Raw genomic sequence first — 8,465 nt, 5'->3', positions numbered from 1 at the left:
GCCCAGCGCCTCACTTGGCAGGATGGGGGCTTGGAGGTTTCCACCCCCCTGGCTGCAAAGCACTAAACCAGAAAGCTGGGATTAGTGGGGGAAAAACAATTTGGCTGCTCTAATTTGCCTTTTAAGTGTGGCCTGAACAAGTGACCCCGTAGTTCATGGTTGGCCTCTTTTTAAAGCAGGTCAGTCCTGAGTTCCTTCTACTCAACTGCGGGTGCTTTTCAGTCAAACTCTGTGTATTCAAACCTTCTCTCTTGCCCGCAATGATGCTGACGGCTCGGCAGTGGCACGCAGCTCCTTTCTGCTGGGGCTACTGAATTTCAGCATCTTATGAGCTAGAAACCTTCCTGCATTCTCATGGCTTTATCTCAGCTACAGTTCCTCCAGCTGTTCCTTTCCACTGCACCTACATGCAGATCCCAAACTTTTCCCCCTTGTCGATACCCTTCTCTCATGACAAGCAATTTGTGCCCACGTGGCTCTTGGCCGTTCAGCTCAGGGGATTTGGAGCCTAGCACAGGAGAAGGATACAGCTACCGGCAAAACGTTGCGCGTGGGGAAGCCCTGGCAGATTTGCCTGCTGGGTCACTGAGTGGGACGTAGCTCTCGGCAGCTGCCTGAGTGGCAGCACGTCTCTGAATATACAGCGAATGAAGGGAAAGCGGCTGGTGGTCAAGGATAACTGGTACAGTTCTGAATACGGGAGACTTCCATTCTACACGCCAAGGTTCGGTTGGTCGTTATTTTCTCAGGAAATTCACTTCTACGCCTGGGCTGTATTATTGCAGATTCCATCCAAGTCAGTGATGGCGTGCAATGACAGAAACACAGTCAGGCCGTACGGCACTGAATGTGGCAACAGAGGTGTGTGCAGAGGCTCAGCCCCTCTGCGCAGATGGGTATTCACATTAAAAATTACTCCTGGTCTTTCTTTGCTTCTCTTCAGACTAAAGCTAGAGACTCCTGTCCATCCCAGAGGAGCCCAATTAGAACCAGATGTCTCACTAGTCATCTGCATTTTCATCTTTACCCTGAGTTTACGTAATGCAATATCTGATTTCTGCATGCAGTTTCCACTGCTCAAAATGAAAATGCATCACAAGAGCTCACCAACAAAAGCAGGCACAGCCCTATACGCAGCAGAAATCAGCCCAAACGCTCGGTGATTTCTTGTCCCAATCTGGCAGAGCTACCATTGCTTCTGTAGGATCTGATAATGCTCCATCTGCAGAAGATGGGCGGTTTCTCTCTAGATGGCAGCACTGGTAAAGAGTCTTGGAACAGTCTCCAGCAGGCCCAGGGTCTTGCAACACCACAGTTCAGTGTGATTTTATCTGTAATCTGGGCGTCCACTCAAAATTGCTGCATCTCTGAAGTCCTTAGTGAGCACACAGGCTGCCAAGCTTTCCCCAAGCAGATCTCCTGAGCAGAAGTATTGGCACAAAGCTGAAATTCAGCCTGGTAAAGCAAAGGTTCCTTTGAGACTGGCTAAAACAACTCAGGAAAGTGACCTGTTCCTATGTGATAAATCCAAAGTCTAATCCCTAGATCTTCAGCATGCAGAGTTTGGGGCAAAATTTCCAGTTGCCTTTGAAAAAAAAAAATCTGTTTTGGCAGCTTTGCTGTGAAGAGCATGTGTCATTCAGCACAGCTCCATCACGGAACTGACAGCTGTGCCCAGGCACAGGTGAGGAAAGTGGCCGCAAATGAAATTATCAAGTCAAATAAACCAATTATCTTTTTTTCTCAATGTTTTCCCACATTGCCTAGGCATGCAGGACCTCCAGCATGTCCTGGTGTCTCTGTGTGCTTTCTCCACCATCAGCAGAGCTTCTTTTCATTGCTTTCCTTAGTATTCCCTCACATTTGCTGCCTTTGTTTTCACAGGTTGTGATTACAAGCCAGAATTAACAGAGATAAGGGCCCTATTCCCTGTTACGGGAAATGGCTTTATGTGCCAGCACAGAACATGCTGCTGACAGCATCCCACCTGCACTTCAGTTCTGTAAACTCAGATTTTTTTTCTCTGTGGCCAAACACTCAGATACACTCTCATTGAGCTTGGTTACAGGGAACAAATTGAATTTTAATTAGGATGAGGAATCCCAGCATGGATCAACAGTCCTGATCTGCAATGTCATCATCGTGCTCCATGTGAGAGGAGCCAAAGCCGCAGCCATCAGGGTGGGTTCATACAGCATCTGAAGTTGTTATTAAACATCCATCCTCCCTTTTCCAATGGCACAGGTTGTAATTAGCATCATCTTGATAAACAAACGCCAGCTTATTTACATGCACAGCAGCCCTTGCATCCACAACAGAAAGGACAGAGAGGGAATAAATGGTAAAGGAAAGTCCTGTGTCACAGTGAGTGCATATGCGAAGCTTTGAATCATTTGACTCCGTGTTTATCCATCGCTCCTGGGAGACGGGGGGAGCTGGAGGGAAGCAGAGGAGTTTAGGAAGTTCGCAAGCAGAGTGCTTGTGTTGTTTCTGGCACAAAATTACCAGTGGTGTGTGTCCCTTCACAATGCCATTAACCCCCCACAGTGAGGCTGGGAGACCTTCAGAAACGACCAGCTCCATACCGTCCATGAAGGATGGCTCAGGCAACAGCAAGGTTCTGACTGCCCCTAGGAGCTGCCAGCAAGGTGGGGCAGGATCCAGTATCGTGGGGTAAATCTGATAAATGTGGGTTAAAACGCTGGAGATGGCTGCTATTGAAATGAGAAGGTGGATAATTCGGCCAGTTGGTGCTGAAGACCTGCCCTGGCCAGAGCATCCCTCATGCAAGTCCTTTGGGGCACCTGCCTGCGTGGACCCTTCCTGAGACAGGAGCTTTCCTGTGTTCAAGATTTATTTCAAGACAAGCATTTTCCTGCTTAGGTCTGAGTGTTGTTCCCTCCCTGAACTGAGTGTATCGCTGCAGCCTGGTTGGGCTGTGCTAATGCTACACACTTGCCCAGAAAAAGGAGGAGAGAGAAAGGTTTCTGTATTTTTTCCTTCTGACTGCGCAAAAGTGGATGAAACAGGAGACGGAGACTACAAATCTGTCCTATCCCAGTGTAGCCCAAAGACAAAAGCATTAAAATACTCTGTAATTATAGTCAGCCTCAAAGAAGAAATTTTATGATGGCAGTAATCAGACGCGCAGCTCTTACAATCCATGGCACAAAATGAAAGAATGTGTTTTTTTTTTTTTTAAACAATGCTGGGGTTTAATTTGGCTCAGAAACAGTTTGGAGGTGTTTCTCCCTTCATAAGAAATTTGAACTGTTTGACAGTATGACCACTTGGATGACAGAGAAAAAAAATATGTATATTTAAATGATGTTCTTGGCTAATTCCAAACGCCTACATGTTTGGGGGTGAAGCGTAGCCTTTTACAAAGCAAAATGAAGCATCGGTTATGTGCAGCTCAGGCTGAAGAAGATAATTAGTACAGAAGTGTTATTTTAAATAGCTAAATCAGAGTTTATTAGCATGCCTACGTTGACATGGCCAGTGAGGTCCTGACCACCTTTGTCAGAAGTACATGAGCTCTGACAATTTTCAGAGCTCAGAGTGTTCCCCATGTTTTCTAGGTTTTAGTTTGAGTGTCGCCCTTGGTCAGCTGTGGAAGGATCTGCTGGAAAGCTTGTTGTTGTTGTTGCCTTTTTTTGGTTTATTCCTTCTTCTGTTTATTTTCCTAAGGGAAAAGTTGTGGTGAGGCCTCAGCCCCTGCCTGCTCTGCCCTCAGTGAAAATTGGGGTCACGACGGATGCTGGATGGTGGGAGATTTTTGAGGTGCAAGTATAAATATGGACACAAAGCTGCTGGCTATTGTTACTTGTGCTGTTTGCGTCTAGCTTAAAGATATCTTCTGGGATTCTGTTGGTTATTAGAATCGTGACACAGAAAGAAACACGGCAAAATACAGCCAAAGCTGCCCTGGCAGGAGCAAAAGGAATCTACAGGGCACAATATTGGTGTTTGGGTTCAGAAATGCACCAGTCTGGTTTGGAACTTGCTCTGTTTATAGCAACATGCTGTTGTACTTCTTATTTTGATTGAGTAAAATGTTTAATGTAAATTGAAGCCATTGAATTTGTAGTTCATTGCAAAGCAAAAATGTGCTGCAGGTACAGGGCTGCTAATTAGGATCTTGCTTAGGGTGGCAGGTGGGACAGTGGAGCTTCTGGCAACATTTCAAGCATTTACTGTTGATAACATTTGTGTCAGCACTAGAAATGTAAGATATTTGATTTTTCTGCTTTCAGGAAAGAAAAAATAAAAAGAAGAGATGGAATAGATCCATGCAAATTAAACAGCAGCAGAAACAAAACTAGACATTAGTGGTTTCAAATGCCCAGGCTGTACTGGTGAGCTCTCTATCATAGAGGGAATCAACGTCAATTTTTAAGCAGCTATTGTATGTTCTACTTTGAAGTGATTATTGTAAATGTCTTATAAAAAGCAGCTGAGCTGCATTTTTCAATTTTATATACAGGCCCTGAAAACCCACTAAGTAGCTGAATGCCCGCGTGCACGTGTGTTAAACTTATTGTGTGGTAGAAAGACGGTACAGAATATGCCTCAGCTCTTACATAAATAACATATTATTAATTTTTTTCTGCCATTACCGAGTGGGATGATGATAAACAGCACAGCTGCTGGATGTTTCATAGGAACTTGTTTTTAGATCCAGGGAAGTGCTACCGATTCCTCTCACTATGCACTAATTCCTGCAAAATTACGCACAACGGTTTTGCAGCTCAGTGTTTGCATACTGGGTCTTGGCTTTCATCTCAACTTTTGGAGTTTCTTCTCCTTTTTTTCCCTTCTTTGTTTCCAGCTTTTCCTCCTCTTCAGTCTCCTGCGTAATCTCCCAACTTTCCATCTTCTCCGTACCTAATATTTTTTTCCCCTCTAGGTTTCTTTTCTCTTTTGTAGGTGTGTGTGGGATCTTTAACTTCAACATCTGCAAGCCCTGCTCTGCTCTTTCAGCATTGACCAAAATCCCCTCTGTGAAACTTCCAGCATGGGTGTCTGAGAAGTGATTGTGCCGTCAGGTGAGCCTGCAGAAAGGCAGACACTGCAGGTTTTGTAACATATATATATTTTCCCCCCATTAATAATGATTAACATTATTTTAAATCTGTGTAGAGAGACCTTGAGCGATGGCCAAATAGAAGATGGGGTGGGTGCCAAAACCAGAGAGGATGTATCAGTGGCAGGGAGAAGATGACGACACAGGGAGACGTGGGCTGCCTTACAAGATAATTTCCTTAACAGAGGTTTTGCTGAGGGTTATTTGATACAATTTGTGATGGAACACTCCGGACAACATCTCTAACTTTTCTGCTTTAAGCTCTGTAGATTTTAATTTTCATTTACTCCACAGAAACTAATACAAAGAGTGTTTTAATCAACATCTTTTAGCATAAGTGATACACTAGAAACATGAAAAAATATTAAATATTCAGTTACATCCCAGGGTCTCATTGCTTTTATTCCACATACAATGAAAGGTGTGAGTCCTGAAGCAGTCTGAGAGGTGAAGGTTAAATTATGGATATGTATTCAGCATTTTACAAGCCTATGGAGCTGTCAAGGTCTGTAGTCCCTTTTCCTTTAAAGGCTTGTCAGCACATGTTGCTGGGATTGGTGGGAGATCTGCAGCTCAGAGGAGACACACAGAGATGGCGCGAGCTGAAAGGATAAAGAAGACGACAACTAATAGTGGTCTATAAAACCAATATAAGTTGTATTTGTTCCTTTGTTGTTGCAACACCGTGCCAAAACAGAGGCCAACTGTTAACAGAGGCACAGCCAACTTCAGCTTTTGCAGCCTGACAAATGGTCATGTTAGTTACCAAATAACCCGAGACCTCAGGATTAAACTTCTCCAATTGTTTTCACATGATGCAACTTTAAATCTCTCTTTTGAACAGTATTAAATTTCCTTTCATTCCCATAAACTTGAGAAAAAGTTGCCTGCTCTCACATTTCAGACTGTGACCCAGCTAACGTGCACTTTTCCCCTCTGCTAGTCTGGAGAACAGAATAATGAAATTCAGACAACAGTGACCAAATGTTGCTTCGTAGAACTTTGCTTTTACAAAACAGATGAATACTCCTGGGCTCTGAAACACTGCAGGGAACAAAACTTGCAAACCTTATGGAAATAAAATAGTAAGCCTATGCAGTGACTTCATCTCCTTTATCAGATCAGAGACATTTTCACTGGAATTGAAATGGATTTGAAAAACCCCCTCTAAACAGAGCAGAAGAATTAAAAAATCCCACTGAAGCCATTATCGAAATACGGCTTTATTTAAAAAACCCCACACCCATCCAAGTGAAAGCTAAATTTCACAGAGCTATAGAAGGAAAAACCCTCCATCATCCTCATCATTTACATAATTCTTGTTGCAGATAGAGGTGCACTTTTATAAGAGCCAGGAAAAGAAATATTTTAGTGTTTGTGATTAATAAGATGATAAGGAAATGTATTGTGTACGCTGATTTGGACAAAGGGCTATAGAAAATGACCATGGCCGCACTGAGCGGATGTTCAGTTGCTGCAAGGTCTGGAATTTCTCCCTGGAGGTGCTGAGCGCTCTCAGATCTCACAGAAACCCGAACAAGTGAGTCCCCTCAGCATCTTGCCAGATGAGGCCCTATATTTATATAACAAGAAATACCCACTGTGCTGCAGATTTGCTGCTGGTGTGAGTGGAATTGCCTTCACTTAAGCCCATTGCAAATTTAGCCACTAGAGTCAAAATAAAAGGAGCCAAAATATATAAATCCAGCAGACGAAGTTTATGGGGGAACTAAACCAAACATTCAACATCAAGATTTAGTGCAGCCAAATCGTTATAAGTAAACGGGGTACCTTACATCATTTTGTGTCCTAGGGGCATAGTCTCCATTTTAGTGGCGTGCTAAATTCACGCTGATCTCAATAAAAGTTTTACATGCAGAATGAGTGGAAAATACGAGATGTTAGATAGTACGATACAAGTCTATAAACCTGATCCCTAAACCCTGCTATCATGGCTTTGCCAACCCCCCGCTAACTTCCACGCAAATTCCACCGACAGATCTGTAGTTCAGTTTGTCTTAATTGAAAGTCTTAAAGGTGAATTGAAATGTTGTTTGAATAAGAACCTGTTTAAGATGCCAAATCCCTAACAAAATCGCCGCATAGACTTACAAGTAAATAAATTGTAAAGGCAAATGTACAGGCCTTATTATTAACCTGTCAAGCCACAAATTCTGCAACTTATTTTTCTCCTGCAAAAATTGTGACATTCTTTTTCCTCTAATGACTGAAGTATTTTACTACTTGACATGCCTGGCCACAAAGATGATGTTTTGGAAGGTGGGAGGACTAACTCACTACAGGTTGGTCTGGAGCTACCTGGGAATGGTGTGAAGTCATGGATTAAGACAGTTGAATGTAATATCAGTTGTTTTCCCAACTATTGTCTTAATAATGTCCTCCCTGAATCAGCTCTTTGAGGAATGGGTTAATTGATTCCTTTTAGAAAAAGCAAACAAACTTTGCAAGAGGAGTCATGGCCCCTTTGAAGTTGAGGAGTTTCACCTGAAATTACCTGAGATATTTTGCGAAAGTACAACCTGGTCATGCCTGAACTAAGCTGTACATCCATTGCCTTCTTTTCAAGACTCAATTCTGGGGCTAATGAGAAAGTCAGAGGTAAAACAACTGCAACTCTTTCCTCCCGAAGGATGACTACAAAGCACAGCATCTGAAATGCAAATAGCCAGCCTGTGTGACTATGTGGAAGCATCACTGTTGAACGCTGCTCCTGCTGCCCGTCCTGCTCTGTACCATCCCTGACTGCTAAATTAAAGCTTTGAAAGCGTCCAGCACAATGGATATTAAATTTAATGAAACACTGGGGTGCCAGCACACAGTTACAAAAAGAAAGTAATAACAACAAAAATAATGCATGAGAAGCACGCCAGTATTTGCATATGTTAAGTAGTTGGTGGTGTTTGTGTCCCATTCTATCACCCTTATTTTTCCAGAAGGGTAACATTACACGTTGTGGAGGTTTGTAATTCCAGGATATAAGGAACAGAGTCCTTCTGCTATATATATATAAAATTCCAGTGTAATACACATATGAAAGGGAGAGAATTGTGGTCTATTTCAAGGCTTCTCCTTTTATCTTTTCCACAGTCTCCTGCCAATTTTCAAAGTGCTCCCAGATCACAGACTGAACTAGATTATCTGAACAAGATTGTACCAAATCTCCTGATACTCCCTCTGTCATTCCCCAGGGCTACAACCTGTCCTCTGACCCCTGACCGTTCTCTGTCTTCCACTGTTCCTGACAGACATCCAGCCCTTTGCTCTCCTCCCAAGACAAAGAAAAAAAATTCAGCCTGAGAAGGAGACAGAGCTGTTGCAAAGATTGGCACAAACGCACCTCCTCATGGGCCTAACCTGT

Source organism: Streptopelia decaocto, assembly GCF_964273445.1.
Source record: "Streptopelia decaocto genome assembly, chromosome: 5".
Classification (NCBI taxonomy): domain Eukaryota; kingdom Metazoa; phylum Chordata; class Aves; order Columbiformes; family Columbidae; genus Streptopelia; species Streptopelia decaocto.
This window is presented reverse-complemented; position numbering follows the sequence as displayed.